Raw genomic sequence first — 17,969 nt, 5'->3', positions numbered from 1 at the left:
CAGGTTCTGTTACCCAGAATCCTTTGGAAACCTCAACATTTGGCTAAATAAACACGTTTTCCTCACATTTTGGTGACAGAAAGTTCTGGAATCTGTGAGGAGACACAAATTTCCTTCCACCCAGCGTTCCCCCAAGTCTCCCGATAAAAATGATACCTCACTTGTGTGGGTAGGCCTAGCGCCCGCGATAGGAAATGTCCAAAAACACAACGTGGACACATCACAATTTTTGACAGAAAACAGAGGTGTTTTTTACAAAGTGCCTACCTGTGGATTTTGGCCTCTAGCTCAGCTGGCCCCAGGGGGGGCAGAAATGCCCTAAAATAAATTTGATCCCCCAACCCCCCGGGAGCGATCCTTACCTACGTGGTCGCTCCCCTTGCGTGACATTGGCACAAAAAAAAAATCCCCAGTGCCTAGAGGTTTCTGCCCCCTTGGCAGATTTACCTCAAATCGGCCGATCTGCCCCTAAGGGGGGCAGAAATGGTCTAAATACAATTTGCCCCCCAGGGGAGCGACCCTTGCCTAATGGGTCGCTCCCCATCTCTAAAAAAAAAAAAACACTAAAAAAAAATTGCCCTGGCGCCTAGAGGATTCTGCCCCCCCGGGGGCAGATCGGCCTAATAACAATAGGCCGATCTGCCCCCAGGGGGGGCAGAAATGGCTGAAAATAAATTTGACCCCCCCACGGGAGCGACCCTTGCCTCTGGGGTCGCTCCCCTTGAGTGACATTGGCGCCAAAAAAAAAATCCCCGGTGCCTAGTGGTTTCTGCCCCATTGACCTAAAATCGGCCGATCTGCGGTCTAAATACAATTTGCCCCCCAGGGTCGCTCCTTATCTCTAAAAAAACAAAACACAAAAAAAAATGTGCCCTGTCGTCTAGAGGTTTCTGCCCCTCCTGGGGGCAGATCAGCCTAATAACAATAGGCTGATCTGTCCCCAGGTGGGGCAGAAATGGCCTAAAATAAATTTGGCCCCCCACCCCCCCCCAATTCCCCCCTGGGAGCGACCCTTGCCTACGGGGTCGCTCCCCTTCATTGACATTGACGCACAAAAAAAATCCCCGGTGCCTAGTGGTTTCTGCCCCCTTGGGTGCAGATTGACCTAAAATCGGCCGATGGGGGCAGAAATGGTCTAAATTCAATTTGCATAGAGGTTTCTGCCCCCCCAGGGGCAGATCGGCCTCATAACAATAGCCCGATCTGCCCCCAGGGGGGACAGAAATGGCCTAAAATAAATTTGACCCCCCCCAACCCCCCCCCCCCGGGAGCGACCCTTGCCTACGGGGTCGCACCCCTTGCGTGACATTGGCGCCAAAGAAATCCTCGTGCCTAGTGGTTTCTGCCCCCCTTGGTTGCAGATTGACCTAAACTCCACTGATCTGCCCCCAAGGAGGGCAGAAATGGTCTAAGTACAATTTGCCCCCCAGGGGAGCGACCCTTGCCTAATGGGTCGCTCCCCATCTCTAAAAAAACAAACAAACAAACAAAAAAAAACACAAACAAAAATGTGCCCTGGCGTCTAGAGGTTTCTGCCCCCCTGGGGGCATATCGGCCTGATAACAATAGGCCGATCTGCCCCCAGGGGAGCATAAATGGCCTAAAATAAATTTCCTCCCACCACCCCCCCAACCCCCGCCCGGGAGCGACCCTTGCCTACGGGGTCGCTCCCCTTCAGTGACATTGGCGCAAAAAAAAAAAACCTCGGTGCTTAGTGGCTTCTGCCCCCTGGGGTGCAGATTGACCTGAAATTGGCCGATGGGGCAGAAATGGTCTATATACAATTTGCCCCCCAGGGGAGCGACCCTTGCCTAATGGGTCGCTCCCCATCTCTAAAAAAACAAACAAGCAAAACAAAAAAACACAAAAATTTTTTTGCCCTGGCGTCTAGAGGTTTCTGCCCCCTCTGGGGGCAGATCGGCCTAATAACAATAGGCCGTTCTGCCCCCAGGGGGGAAAGAAACGGCCTAAAATAAATTTGACCCCCCACCCCGGGAGCGACCCACCTCCAAAGCACAAAACAAAACAAAAAAAAACAAAAAAATGATCCCTGGTGCCTAGAGGTTTCTGCCCCCGGGGGGGCAGAAAAGGCCTTCCAAAAAAATGCCCAAGGGGTCGCTCCATTATTGCCAATTTCTAAAAACAAACAAAATCCCTGGTGTCTAGTGGGCATTTCAAAGGGAAGGAAGTTCCTTTCCTTCCCTTTGAAGCTTCTCTGGGCCTCCCCCACATGATCGAAAGAGAAATGCTTTGTATTTCTCTTTCGATCGCGCTGGGAGGAGGCCCTCTGTGATTGTCACGGGGGGTCGGGTGGGCGGTGGTGGAAGGGGAAGGGCTTCCCCTTCCATCCACCACGGGGGGGAGGCCATGGGGGGAGCGCTAACGCTCCCCCCAGTTCCTGGGTGCAGGACAAGGTGATCTCGTCCAAGGCACCGTAGGGGTTAATGTTACGGAATTGCAATTTGTGTTTAGTGATTCTGTATTTGCAAGGGTGTGTTTAGGGGGCCCCTTCTTAATACTGAATTGCAGTGCTATGCATGAATGTATGAATGATTTCCAACTGAATTACGGTTGCAAAACATTAATTTTTTTACAGACACCAAGTGTGGTGGTAACCATTTGCAAATGGGAATGGGTCCCCAGTGGACACCTCCCCCTTTGTAAATGTTGAAAAAAATATTTTTTATGAGCTAGCAATGGTTCAAAAAAATTATTATTTGAAATGCATTGCATTTTCCTTTGAGGAAAACGGGCTGCATTAAAAAAAAAAAGGATTGCAGTATTAAGCATTTGCAATGCAGTGGGTCTCACATTTGCTCGAGTTAGAGCTATTAGCGTTGTAAACTCCTAACCGGTCTTTCTTTCCACAAAAACTGAAAATGAAAAGTAATACAATTTCACATAAGGGAGCCAATTTAAAGAGCCACTGCATCAGTGTGAAGGTGACTAATCAGAACAAAAAGACTGGTCCGGTTTCGCCTTTGCATACTACTAAAAAAAAAAAAATGTGCATGATCACACTGTGTAAAGCCTTGAATTCGCGAAGGAGCGTTATGATAAACAATAGAATTAAACTGGTAGCTGTTGCTCAAGGCACGATACACCATCTGTATCTTTATTAAGAACAGGATGGAACTCCCACCCAAGACTTCATGCATACATACTGAAGGTGCAGACACCCAGTGCACCCAGGGGATCGCGAGCGTGGGACATATCGGCCCGTCACAATACACTCTTTAGATAAAAACACGCAGAAGATGTAAGGGTGGCCCAGGACGTGTGGCTCATCACACAGGGGGACCAGACACACCGGTTTTCCCCAGACAGTCCCGGTTTTCTGTGAACTGTCCCGGTGTCCCGACACATATCTTCATTTTAAATAAATGTCCCGGTTTTTAGACAAACGTCAGGCAATTGCAATTGTAAGGAGAATTAAAAGGTATGATCTCCTTATGCGGGCTACTCAGAAGACTGAAAAAAATAAGCAATGTATTGTTTCTGTCAGGCAGCACAGGGGAGTTTGGTTACATGCTCCTAGCAGAGGGGAGAAGAGGTAACAGGGTGCATAGGGTGGAGGTTCTACCATGGATAGTAAGTACATGTAGCCTTTTAAATGTATGCCTGTGTGTGTATATATATGTATGCATATATATATATATACATTTACAAGCCTACCATGCACATGTGTGTGTGTGTGTGTGTGTGTATATATATACAGATATGGAGGTAGGACTAAAGGCTTTAGTCCTACTTTTATTTCGGGCATTTCCCGTTTTTTGATTCTCAAAATCTGGTCACCCTTTCATCATATGCACTCATTAGGGGCAGTCGCCATCCATGCATCATATGCAAGAAATGGAGAATTCGAGTGCTGTCCAGGAAATCACCGGTACATACAAGTTGTAATTACCACCCAGGACACGTGAAGTGTTGTACGTGACCCAAAGACCGCACTCAGACAGAAGAAACACACGGAAGATGTAAACAACGCCCTGGACATAATACGAATAGTATAGAAGAAGCATGCAGCGGTGTACGTACCCGTACCCCAAGGGCGCGGTACGTACTCTCCATACATATATACAAGGTGTGAATACGGCCCTCCCCTAGGTATGTCCTGTTACACACAGAAGAGAATTACCATGGATTAATGGGGGCTTGGGGGAAGAAGAGGGCTTTCCCTGTCTCCCCCTGGGCTTATCGGGCGTCTGTGGAATAGTCCACACCCTGAGTGGTGCTTGGTTGTTGGCCCGGATGGGGTGGTGATAGGTGCACGGGGATATAAGGCAAGGGCAGGGTGTGGGCGGCCTATTTGGCTGTCGTCACACCCAGTAGGCGTTGTTGTCTTCGTGCCCTCCCGAGATTTTATGATTTTCTTCCTTTATGTTCAGTTTGTTTGGGTGACAGTCCTAATTCAGTTTCTCTGGGTTGGCTGGGGGCTTTTGAGGTTTTATGGTTTAAATTGGATAGCTTTAACAGGGCAGGTCTGCTGTTTGGTTTTGAGGGTTTATTTTGCCTGTTTTTGCATTTATTGGTGGTGGGGAGGTTTAGTTATGCCGCTGGTAGTCAGGTCTGGCTGCGGGGGTTTTGTTCACTGAAAGCCTTTCAGGGGGGAAGGGGATCGATCAGAAAAAATGAGAGGACAGGGAGTTTTTCACAGACAAGGGTAAATGCAGAAGGTGGACAGCAGGACAGATGGGTAATGGGTAGGTCGGGTCAAGGTGGGGATGGGATAAGGGGTAGTACCGAGGGGTAAATTTAGAGGGAGGGGGAGGGGCTAGGAGGAAAATTTTGTATTGGTGAGGAATTTTGTAGTTTTGTGAGGCTTTTATGCCAAGGTTATGGATATAGCAAAAACAACAAGTGATGGACGGAATGCTGAACATTGTCAAACATTCACCCCCAGTACAGTGATCTGGGCCTAAATCCACCGTTTTTTTGCTGCGCATGCCATTCCAGTTTGGACCCAGCCATATGCAAATCAGTCTTGACCCTGTTCCCCATGGGAACAGTCCAGCTCGAATTGCTAGGCCAGGTCTTCCCTGGACTGGAAACAAGCATCCTGGGACCGGTTTCGGGGTTTCACCCCTCATCAGCCAGGCTAGCTTGAATCCAGTGGCATGGGAAGCATGGGACCCACGTCTGTCTGGGCATACCCTTCCCACTTAGGGCGACAAAGCAAAAACAACAAGTGATGGACGGAATGCTGAACATTGTCAAACATTCACCCCCAGTACAGTGATCTGGGCCTAAATCCATTGTTTTTTTGCTGCCCATGCCATTCCAGTTTGGACCCAGCCATATGCAAATCAGTCTTGACCCTGTTCCCCATGGGAACAGTCCAGCCCGAACTGCTAGGCCAGGTCTTCCCTGGACTGGAAACAAGCATCCTGGGACCGGTTTCGGGGTTTCACCCCTCATCAGCCAGGCTAGCTTGAATCCAGTGGCATGGGAAGCACGGGACCCACGTCTGGGCATACCCTTCCCACTTAGGGCGACAAAGCAAAAACAACAAGTGATGGACGGAATGCTGAACATTGTCAAACATTCACCCCCAGTACAGTGATCTGGGCCTAAATCCATCGTTTTTTTGCTGCCCATGCCATTCCAGTTTGGACCCAGCCATATGCAAATCAGTCTTGACCCTGTTCCCCATGGGAACAGTCCAGCCCAAACTGCTAGGCCAGGTCTTCCCTGGAATGGAAACAAGCATCCTGGGACCGGTTTCGGGGTTTCACCCCTCATCAGCCAGGCTAGCTTGAATATAGTGGCATGGGAAGCACAGGGCCTAAATCCATTGTTTTTTTGCTGCCCATGCCATTCCAGTTTGGAATATATGGATATGGATATTGCCAGACCTGTTCTATTAAAGCGGCCTTTTACCCCTTGAAAACAAGTGTGTGGTCTTTTCCCTGTTACGCCGATCCATCCACACATACAGTACAAAGAGGGTATAACCGCTACCGTGGGCACGAAATGTAGAGTACATAACAGATAAACAGACAATGTTAGTACCGCCAAGGACATACGATGCTATGAAAACCACAGGAGGCGTAACGGAGCCTTGGTCCGGAAACATACAGCACAGAAAGGTGTGTGCATATGATACAAGTGCCGTCTTATCTAGGATGCCTAGAATCACCCATGGCTAACTCAACTAGAGTGTAAACAAGGAGCGAAGCAATCAGTGGAGTTATCTGAAGTAAGCGGTGTGTATATAACACCTGAAATAAATGCACAAGCTTTGATTACGTTTCAAGCCTGGAGCAAACACTTGTAAAGCGCCTTGATGCCCTTGAGCCTAGCTCCCACTAAATAAAACTGAACAAATAATGCGGTGAGGATTACAAGTAAAGGCAGGGAAGTAACGCACCTCCTCTATTCCCTACCCCCGCTCCCACCCTCGGACACATATCATCAGGGTCGTGTTGTGTGCCCAAAGGCTGGAGTAACAGCGCTTAAGTGGGGGTTACCTGTGAATTGGTCGGCAGCCATCTGTTAGCAGCTACAGTCCAGCATCGCTCAGACAGCGGAATGTGTGATCCTCGGCAGGCGTTAACTCGGGATTCAGACCTGTGGCAGGAAACAAAGTGCAGCGCCCAGTTAGGATATCTGTGTATTCGCACCACCCTCTGAAAGCCTCAGGGACAGGCAGAATAAAGAAAATAAAGAAGGTGCAATGCAGGCGTGGCCTCGGAGGCATTTCCAGGGACAGGCAGAAGAAATTTAGGACCCGGAGGCCTCCATACGACCCCCACTCCCCACCAGAAATACACAAACCGACACCTTTTAAACGTTGGAAGTGGTTTATTCAAACATCAAACATCTTATAACTTTTCAAGCATATTATAAATTTACATCTCCTCATTTACATGTCATGAGCATTTCTGTGACCATAAATCAATTCTGACAGGATCCCTTCCTGTCCTGAACCACCATTGGACCACACAGGTGACCCATCTATCACCTGTATCCCTAGGAGGGGCGGTTACCCTGACTACACTGTACCTTGTCCTCATGCTTCGGGTTCCGCCCCCTCCTCCAAACACCAATCAGACTCGGGGTGTAACGGGCGGCCAAGGGCTAGAGCCCCATGTTCCCCCCAGCGATCTGAGCTCCCTTACCCCTTGATCTGGTGTGTACATCCGTTGGTTGGCTCAGAACTTCAGGATCCTATCCCAGGTGTCCTCCCGGGGGCCCCACCTCGGGGACCCCCCCTGTTGCTTCTAGTCATTTATATCTCAATTCCCGCCACGAGGGCGACCAGGGCCCAAATGGTCCTTCGCCCTCCCCACCAGAAAACAAGCTATGCGCAAAGGCCTACATGTCATGAATGAATTGATCGGTCCCTGTATCAGATAGGTGCACCTGGTCCTTGTGGAACATGTGTGAGCCCTTTAGTAGTTTGTGGGGGATGTTCCATAGCCGCCCTGGGCCCGGGCAAAGTTTTGCCATCTCAGCATTCAGCCGCCGTACCGAAACATTGATAGTCCTTGACCTGATCCCATCGCCCCATTTCCGACGTGGCACCATGTGGGACCATGCAATCGCAGCATTTGGAAATTGCTTTGACAATTTAGTAATCTCTAAAAATAGTGTTTCTCTTAGAGTCTTGCGGCCCAATCGCACCAAGTCGTTGCCTCCTAAGTGAATAATGACAAGATCCGGGGACTGAAGCCCCTCACATCCCTTCGCCATATTGACCAAATGCTGTAGCTGGGTGACGCCCATACCGCCAATTCCACACCAGCGGAACGCCACACCTTGAACCATCGCCGGATTCGACCCACGGAGCTGTTGCACCCGGTACGCCGCCCGACGAACAAATGAATGCCCCAGAACCCAAACTACACATTGAGACATTGTACTGAAATGAAAAGAAATGAGCGTGAGGCGTTCATACACTAGCACAGTGTTACCTTTACACCTATTCAGGCCTAATGTATCGTCTGTAACACTCCAATGACCACCGGCCGATGCCTTTCACTGCGGTGGCCGTCAAGCCAGCACTTGCCGCTAGTGTGGCTGCCCCTATTCTAAAAGAATGTGAGGAGTAACCTGATTGCTCCAAGCCTAATGCCCTCAAGGCCAACTTGAAGATCATCAAGAATTGGTAACGCGATAAGCAATCCCCGTTAAGGTGTAAGAACAAAGCGGACGAGCCAGCCCGGGGGCGGACCTGGAGGTAATTATTCGTAAGCAGTACTGGGCATAATGGTGAACCGGGTGCGGCCCTGAGTGAGATACGCGCCCCCCTCTTAAGCTGGTCCGACTTTGATTTGCGCAAGACTATTGAAAGGAACCCAGCACCGGATGTAATGCCACCCCACTGTAGCCCCCCCCGCATGATCGCCCTTGGATGCGCCCACCAATTCACTGATTCGGAAGGCCCCGTAAAAGGCCAACGCAAAAGCTGCGGAGAATAAAGCGGCCTCAGCGGGGGACGAGCAGATGCTTGGGAGTGCGCCCAGTATGTTCCCAAGCAGGGTTGCGGTAATGGGTCGCCTAGTATCTGCCTGAACACGAGCCACCCTGGCCCAACCTGCTAAGGCCCTATTTATAATAAATGTATTCAAGGGTGCCTCAAGTTTTCTGATCTTTGCGAAGCAACGTATCGCCGCCAAATAAGCCTTTGCGCACGATACTGGACGCCCTTGGGTTTTTAGATGCTTCAGGAAAGCACAAACCCCCAACTCGGTGAATGGTTCAGAGATCTGCTGTGACTGTCAGAACCGCCTGTAATTGAAAAAATCATTCTCGTAAGCTTTCTTAGTACGTGGTGCTAGAGATGTTGCTACTAAATCGGGGAGGGCGGGGCACCAATTCTCCACAGAGACTCTGGGAACTCCGTCATCTTCTCCATCGCCTGGGGGTGATACCGCAGAAATTCCTGCATTAATGAGCGAGACAGAGCGTCAGCTGCGTTGTTATGAACCCCCGGCACATGTTTAGCCCTGAAAGTAATGTTGTGTTGTAAGCATGTCAAGATCAGGTGCTTCAACAGGCGTAGGACCAGCGGGCATGAAGCCCCTTGGCGGTTAATGACTTCTACCACTGCCATGTTGTCAGACCAAAAGATTACCACCCTATTCTCCAAAATCTCCGCCCAGATATTTACCGCTACCACGATAGGGAATAACTCCAAGAAGGCTATGTTCTTGGTCCAACCCCTGCTTACCCAATCCACGGGCCAGTCAGCTCTGCACCACCGGGGGCCCAAAATTGCTCCAAAACCTACGCTACCAGCCAAATCAGTATACAAACCCAGTGTTGGGCTGGAGATTGCCTTTTTGGGCCAAATGACTGCACCATTGAACTTTTGCAGAAAAAACTCCCACAACCTTAGGTCACCCATAACCTCCCCAGATAGCCGAGTGTGGTGATGTTTTTCAACCAGCCCGGACATTGAACGAGCAATAGATCTAGAAAAGGGGCGGGCCATGGGGATGATTCTCAGAGCGAAATTTAGTTGGCCTACTAGCACCTGAAGCTGGTGTAGGGTAACTCTCTTCTGAGACAACATTACATGAATGGATTCCTTGAAAGCCAGCAACTTCTCCTGAGGCAAGCGACACTCCCCAGCCACCGAATCAATTTCAATTCCCAGGAAAGTGATGCACGTGGTGGGACCGGCCGTCTTCTCGGGGGCCAAAGGAACCCCGAATTCCTCAAACATTGCAATTAAGGCATGGAGGGCCCAACCACATTTATCAGACCCCGGAGGACCCAAGATTAGGAAATCATCCAAATAATGAATGACATCGCAGTGACCAGTGCGAAGTGAAAAAGCCCACTGGAGAAAGGTGCTGAATTGTTCAAAATAACTACATGAAATACTACAACCCATGGGCATGCATTTATCATAGAAGTATTCCCCATGGAACTGAAAACCCAAGAGGTGATAATCGTCTGGATGGACTGGGAGAAGACGGAAAGCTGACTCAATGTCGGTCTTCGCTAACAGGGCCCCTTGGCCCAAAGCCCTTACCTTTTCCAATGCGTTGGCAACGGATGCATAGCGGACAGAGCAAAGCCGGGGGTCAATGGCATCATTGACCGATGACCCCCGGGGGGCAGACAAATTGTGAATCAGCCTGAACTGTCCTGGTTCCCTCTTGGGCACTACTCCCAGCGGGGAGCACACAAAGCCGGATAAAGGTGGTCTTTTAAAGGGGCCCGCCAGCCTCCCCAGGGCCCGCTCTTTTGCCAGCTTCCTGGCCACCACACCAGAGTTCTGTGACGCTGAGACTAAGTTTTTACAGTGATTTACTGGTGTAACATTTGAGGCGGGGATCCTGAACCCGTAGGAAAACCCGTGAAAAAGTAACTTTGCGGAATCTAAGGCAGGGTATGCCTGTAACCATGGGAGTAATGTGTTACGTCTAATCGGAGAAGGCAGAGGGTGGTCAATTTGCTGGCTTACTTGAATCCCTGCCCCTCTCTTTAGACTTCTTGATACACTTAGATTCAGGGTGGGAGGGGTGTCCGCAGAAGGAACAGTTATGCCTGAACTTGCAAGAACCGGCGGGACGCGAACACGCGTTTCGGTTGAAAGCCCAGCAAGAGCCCTTCCTCTCACTATGGGCCTGAGTCCGAAAGGGCTGCCCCCCAGAAGCCTTGTTGTTAACGCATTCCAGCCATACATTAACCTCAGTTTGATCCCATCCAATGGAGGGATCCTCCACCCTAGCCCAGCGGAAATCCCTATCGTATTCTAACCAAGCGTGCCCCCCATAAGTGTGCTGGGCCTTCAATATTTTATTTGCGTAGTATATCAATGTTTTCTCCAACAATACTGACATGAATACATTAAAACCCAATAACCAATTTGTGATACTCTCTTCTACCTTGGGTTTCCTATCCCCAAAGAATGAAGACTTGGGTTCTTTATCTTTAGACTCGGCCTCCCTCCTTTTTGCCCTTATCAAGGAAAAGATATCCACAAATTCCCCTTTCCAGATCTTCTCCTTAACCTCTGCAGCTACGTGTGCTGTCAGCTTACCTGGTCTGGATAGCAACGCATCTGTAGTCCCCTCGTTTGTAGAGTTATCCTGGACTGTAACCTTGCTGGGCCCAGGCTGGACATTTTGAACTATGGGAGGTGAGGCGACAACAGCGCCCGGTGTCAGGGTGACACTCGGGCTGAGAACAGATGCCTGCAGGTTCGTTGTATGTGCAGTCGATAGCGCATCCACTTGACGCCTTAGTTCATTTAGTGTGCTCTGCAAAGAATCATCCGCCACCCACGGCGCTATAGGTGGGGGCGAGTTAACAGGTGGTGTACCAATACTGGCTAGCAACCTTGATACTTCAAGCAATGTTTGCCTGGATGGGTCCTGAACCGGTGCCAGATGCTCAGGGGCCTTGGGAGCGGGGGGGGTACAGGCAGTGCTGTAGGTACTGCTGCGGGCAAAGTTACCCCTGCCAAGGGGGCGGGAGGGGCCACTTACTGTGCTGCGGGTGCCAAAGAGGCCAAGGATTTCCAAATATCCGCCAAGACCCTTTCTAACCCTGGTACTGGTGCTATGCCCTGAATCACGGGGGAAGGGGCAGCAACCGGGGGTGGAGGTTCCAGTAGGTCAATAACAACAGGAACATTGGCCACAGCAGTAGTGGCCGCCATAGTGAGTGGCTGTGAGGGTGGTGGGGCCGGTGCCTGCGCTCTACCCTTCCTTGCGCGCTTGACTGGGGGAAAGGCCGCGCTTGGCACTACGTGTGACCGCTTAGGGAGGCTGCACGTCTTCCCACCTGTATCACGAACGGGAGAACCCATGACCTCGCCTGCCTCCTCTCTCCCTAATTTCTCTAGGACCAATCTCAACAACTGTGATAATTCCGGATCCTTTCCCTTACTTTTTGAGGCACTCGCCTTCTTAGGGGCCATGATCAACTGTATGCAAGGATCTCTCCTAATCTGACAATGACAAGAAAATACCTTTCTATATATATATCTACACTTACATATGCACACACATATATTCTTTTTTTTTTTTTTTTTTGGATTGCGTTATTGGTGAACCTGCAACAAAATGAATACAACACCGTTAACTAATTAATTAAGGACCAAAATTATCACAACCTGACCCAGCTAAGATCAGCCAGGCAATGAAGTGGGAAGGAGGATTGTAAATACAATTCTTCAAGGCAGCACCGAGATGCCGGACCAAAATTAAAAAACGACTATCAGTGTTCAAAATAGGACAGTAAACAACGTGCACTGGTAACCGTTAGTGCCCAAAAAGCAGTGATCCAAACATGCAAGAAGTGTACACAAGGAATGAGCCACAGTAAGCATTAAACAATAACCAACCCGGCCACCAGTGCACATTTATTTGACTAAAAGCAAGCTCACAGAAAAATGCTTACATAACAGACCCAATTTTAGAATTAAATTAACGCGCGGCGCGCCCGTCGTGCTGCAAATTAGAAACGCGCTATACACGAGTACTGCTGTGGCTATACCCAGGAGCGACCCGACCTCAAGCAAGGAAACCCTCCCTCGCCTATGAAACAGCAGAGGTTAAATGTTAAAAACAGCCTCCCTCTCGGCACGGGATGCGCGCACCGGCTTAAGCACAAAATTAAATCCCCAAAACAGAAGATTGCCACACATGCCTCCCGAACTACCACATGAATCTACGACGTAACAGGAGCCCCACTGCCTATACTTACAGCTTCTTCCTTGATGCTGTGCTGACGAACGCGCGCGATCTCCTGAAGCTTTTCCCCCTCCGCCGTAAACTCCCCGCTGGCTCCGACCGACAACCGCTCCAAGAATCCTCTCTGGCTCCGACTGCGGAATGCTCCCGGCAACCTCGCCAGCTCGGACCGCGAAGGAACAACAGGACCGACGCACGCAGGTAAAGTAAATTAAACGCGGGTCCCCGCTCCCGTCCAGCCGCCGCAGAATGGTAAAGAAGGGCTTGCCTTCTTGGGGGGGGCCATTAAATAGCCCCCCACCAGTCCGAGGCGGCCGGAACCAGTCAGGGCCCAACGTGGACCCAACGCTTGCTCCCGGGGAGACTTCCGCCCCCAGGCCTCACGAGGCCTGGGGGCGGAAGTCCCCCCGGCCACCTGCGCACCACAGGTGCGCACCTGTGAGGAGTGCCGGGCCTCGTAGCCCCCGGCTCCTAACGGGCCGCGCCCCCCCACTTTGGCGGGGGCGCTTTACCCAAATAAATAAGGTGCACTGCAGGCCTGGCCCCGGAGGCATGTCCATGGACAGACTGAGCAAGGGAATTAAACCTCGGCACTACAGGCCAGACACCTGAGGCACATCCGAGGGCAGGCCGGAATTTTTTTTTATAAAGGAAGTACACTACTCCGGAGACGTGTCTAGGACGCAGGCGGAAAAGGGAAATAAAGCCACTGCACGGATGGGCTGTGACAAGGGAACTAAAGCCGCTGCACCAGAGGCCTGGCTTCCTGAGCAAGTTCATGCACAGGATAAATAAGGGAAATAAATCACTGCACTGCAGGCAGCTGGGAAGAGCACTGGCTCTGGGCACATGTTGAGGTCCAGTCTGAGCAAGGGAGCTACATACAACCACTGAACAGCATGTCTCAGGGAAGGGAACTAAAGCCACTGCACAGCAGGCCTGACTCGCGGGGCAGCTCCGGGCACTGGAAGAATAAGGGAAGGAAAGCCACTGCCCTACAGGCAGAGCCACTGGAAATATGCAATTATGCAGCCGCAGCGATTTTCGCATGATTATAGATTTACTGCATTTGCCACTTAATCCATCATCTGCCACATAACCTGCAGATTTTACCAAAAAACATTTTTGTTTTTAGCTCAAATGTTTGAAAAGTTACTATAAACGCAGTGACACGTGTTGCAATGCAGTGAAAGACCCTTTGCAAAGCTGGAGAGGTCACCTTTCTGTCACTTATTGCTATATGTAACACTGCTGAGGTGTAGATATTGCCCAGAAAGTGTTACCAAGTAAAAAAATGACAAAAACATGAAGCAATAAATTTACAAAGGTGCCGCACTATGCCGCATAATTTACTTTCTATTGCCGCACAATTTACTCACCCTGCCACATAATTTGGCCCTCTCCCGCCGCATAGCTCCAGTGGCCTTCCCAACAAGCCTGGTTTCCAACATGAATAAATACACTACAGCAGCAGGCCTGCCTCCATAGGTACGTTCAGGGTCAAGCAGAATGGGGGAACTAGAGCGAGTGAACGGCAAACATGGTTCCAGGGAGCGCTATAGCTCTGCATGTCTAGGCGCTATGTGAACACAGCCAGCGACAATGCTACCAGTCCCTCTTGGGGCCTACTGCCGAGAAGCGGAGGCCACACGAGAAAGCAAGGCTCCTGCCTTTCCCAACCAGCTGCCGGACAGAGTATAACAGCAGCCTCCTGGCCTCGTGTTACAGAATCTGTGGCAGTCAGCATGGAAAGCGAGATGTCACAGACACCACCATTAAAGCGCCTACACACACCATGAGTTCAGGGAGTGTTGTGATGGGCTGTACATGTGAACTATAGTAGGGTGGCTAGCGTCCCGGGTGGCTCTTTGTTATTTCTAAATACGCCCCTCCCGGGTCAGAGTTTACAAGGTTAGCGCCGTTTAATTGAAACTCGCCTTGTACCACAAGCCCCAAATTAAACACATTTATGTCTACTGTACAAAATACTGTACTTGTGAAAGGGTGGTCACCATTCACATTTAAAAAACTATGTAACAGGGTCGATGTCATGCAACGCGATCGACTTCTGCCAAGCGAGATCGCGCTTCGAACAAAGATAAAAAGTAGCCCACAAACCGGACGGAAAACAGTGAGCCTCGCATGTTTTCAGTACTTGGTCGCTGCGCTCGAGGAGGGCTAACCACCGGAAAAGGCATGACGTATGTGTGCCTTCCAATAATAAGAGCAAGACGATTTTAACAGGCAAGCCCACGAACCAATGAAATACACTGACATGACGTGGACGGGACTCCGAGCCCTTTTCTAACTCCTAAAGCGTCTCGAAAGCAAAACGCATGCACAAGCACATGCGACGCAGACTCAACCCTAAAAAGTGATCACGGTCATGATGGTCTGCTGACCACCATCCCTTTGATAGCTGCAATTCCTAATGGGTAACATTTGTGACCCAAGTCATTATTATTCATGAGTTGGGTCGATTGAGGGCCCATTAAGGATCACTAAATGAAACTCAAAGGGTTTCATACATTAGGAATTTAGGTTTTCTAATTGTGATTTGCATAGAACTGCAATTAGGAAATTGCAATCCCTAAAATTAGTAAATTTGTAAATTTTGCCCTTTCTTCCTTTATTTGTTGAGTATTGTCTCCTGATGAAGAAAGAACCATAGAAATGAACGGAGGAATAAATGAGTCATGAAATAATTATCTAATGGATCAGGATACACCAAAGTTGTTATATGAAGAATAAATATGTTGAAGAATCATAAATGGTTTATTGGATCTTACAAAATAACAAAATTGGAATAGTTGGAAACAGTAGGAAAATACCTCTTTTTGTATGGTTACCCCCATTTTTTCTTGACTGACGCTGCTGGTGTTTTGCCTTTACATACTGGTCATTGCCATGCAGGCTCTACTGCATGTCTCCAGACCTTCCTCTGAAGCCTTTGTAAGCAGTTTCAAAACTGCCAATTCGACTGAGCAAAATAAACATTTTGCAGGTCTAAATGTTTATTTTTAATAACTTATAAGTCACCCCTAGAGTAGGCACTACACGGCCATAGGGCAGGGTGCATTGTATTTAAAAAGTAGGGGACTGGTACTCATGTTTAACATGCTCTGACAGTGAAAAATCTCCAAAGTTAGTTCTCACTGTGTTTAGGCTGCCTCTCCCATAGAGAAGCACTTGGTACATTATAACACCTTATAATGCACAACTTCAGTTTTGGAATACCTACAGAAATGATTCAAGACTCATTGTAATGGTAATTTAAATCTGACTTAATTGTCATGGCAGATTTTAGATTATTATTTTGAAAATTACACTTTTAAAAAGTTTAACTGAATAATAATGCCTGGAGCAACATTACTCCATCATGTTAACATATAACATTCAAACATGCAGGCCTTGATGGCCCTCTATCCTGGGATCAAACAGCAAATAATAATTGCTATACTTGAAATCAATTATAATGTCAAACCACACAATAAAACTTGGGTGAGGAACCCTTCATTAAGTATGAACTCTCAAATTGATTTTTTTCTTGCAGTATTTACTATTTAATTTCAAACATTCTTCATGTTTCATAAAATCCTTTCAAGCTGAACTGATTTGACTACAATTGTTACTCCCCAATTTCCAATGTATTTTGGATGACATTTCCTTCATCAGAGGAACATTTGTGTAGATTCTAAAATGTAAAGTATAGCATAATTTACTTTTAGAAAGTTGTCATTTTCCTGCCTAAGCCAAATATCCTTTTGTGATATTGTCCAGGTCACCTGCCTGTTGATGGCTCTCTTGTGCTGAAATGGATGGCCATCTGGTATGTGCCCAGGCACTCAATAAACATCAAAAGGTGCCTATCAATGGTAGGCAGATCTAGCTCACATCCGGGCCTGCCCACTCTCTTGTCCTGTTAGCCAGCCAGGCACCAACCCCTGTAGGATAGGGCTGCCTCCAAAGCCGGGTTTTAGTGACCACAAGGTAGAGTTTGCCTATTATCAAAGCCACACCTCTGTGTGGCACAGGGAGCTCTGTACAGGGGAACAAAAGGTTCTACCATATTGGGATTAGGTAGAGAGCGCCACTGTGTGATAGTTTAGAGTAAAACACATAGAAAGTAAAAAATAAATAGGGTCACCCCTTGTGAACCTTTGCCCCATTGGTTAGGGAGTGTACTGGAGTTTCCCCCACCCGCAGGCTGGTGCTAGGCATAAATGTGATGTGGCATCCCCCGTACACTCTTCAGAACGTCTTTGGAAGACAGATGAAGGAATGAACCTGGTGTTGTGACCTGACCTGTGAGTAGACCCACAAGAGCTGGACCAGCTCCCACTTGTACCCAGGACTGAAAAGCAGGCCCAAGGGTCAGTTAGCTGACATCCCGTTAAGCAACAGGGACACAAAAGCTATGAGAAACCCACCTTCCTAAAGAGCCCAGCTGACCAGTTCCACCTAAACCTCTCCTGAACCCGGCTGGTAGCTCCTGCAGTGTGCCCTGACATCTACATGGTGTCCCAGTGGTTCTAGTTCCCTTAGGAAAATGTCAGAGTTTCATCCTCTTGCCTAATCCTAAATGCTGGGATTTAGAAACGTTTTCAAGGATTTTTACCTAGAGAACTGACAGAAGATTAGGACCAATCTGCCAAGTCAATCTGACAGAGGTGCATTGGAACTGGCTCAAAGATTCAGGTGTCTCCCTTTTGGAACTCTTCTGCAGCAGCATATTTATTTCAGCAGGACATCATGAAGAAGGAATCCAGCCTCGTGGAGTCCTGTTTGGCCACAGCTTGCAGCCTTACCCTGCTGGAGAAATCCGACCTCCAAAAAAGTGACTAAGTCCAAAGATTGAAATCTTCAACAGGTGAAGGTTCAAAAAGTATCCAGCCAGCATGAGACCTTCTGTGGTCACTTGCAAACGTTACAGTTCTTCTGCTCAGAGCTTTCTTGCCAAATGTCAGTGGCTGCACCCAGACTTCATCTGATAGCTATGCGGCTTCATGGAACCTATCTTACCCATTGCCTTTTGCTTTGTCCCGCTGAGGATATTTTACTTTCATTTCAGAGATCATGGCCCGGAGTTACTAATTTTCATACACAAAAAGTGGCCACAAATTATACAATGACTTCTCGTGAATAGAAAGAAATTTGTGAACCAACTATGTACTAATGAGTCGGTTTACAAAATTCTGAATCATAGTGGGGCACCATTTGACGTATCTCATCCATATTCATGCGGTAGGTTTCAAATTGCGACCCACTGTGATTGGCTAGACTCATGGTAATGGTGGCCTGCTGAGGTCA

This window comes from Pleurodeles waltl, chromosome 8 (genome assembly GCF_031143425.1).
Source record: "Pleurodeles waltl isolate 20211129_DDA chromosome 8, aPleWal1.hap1.20221129, whole genome shotgun sequence".
In the NCBI taxonomy this organism is placed as follows: Eukaryota; Metazoa; Chordata; class Amphibia; order Caudata; family Salamandridae; genus Pleurodeles; species Pleurodeles waltl.
Note: the sequence above shows the minus strand (reverse complement) of the source record.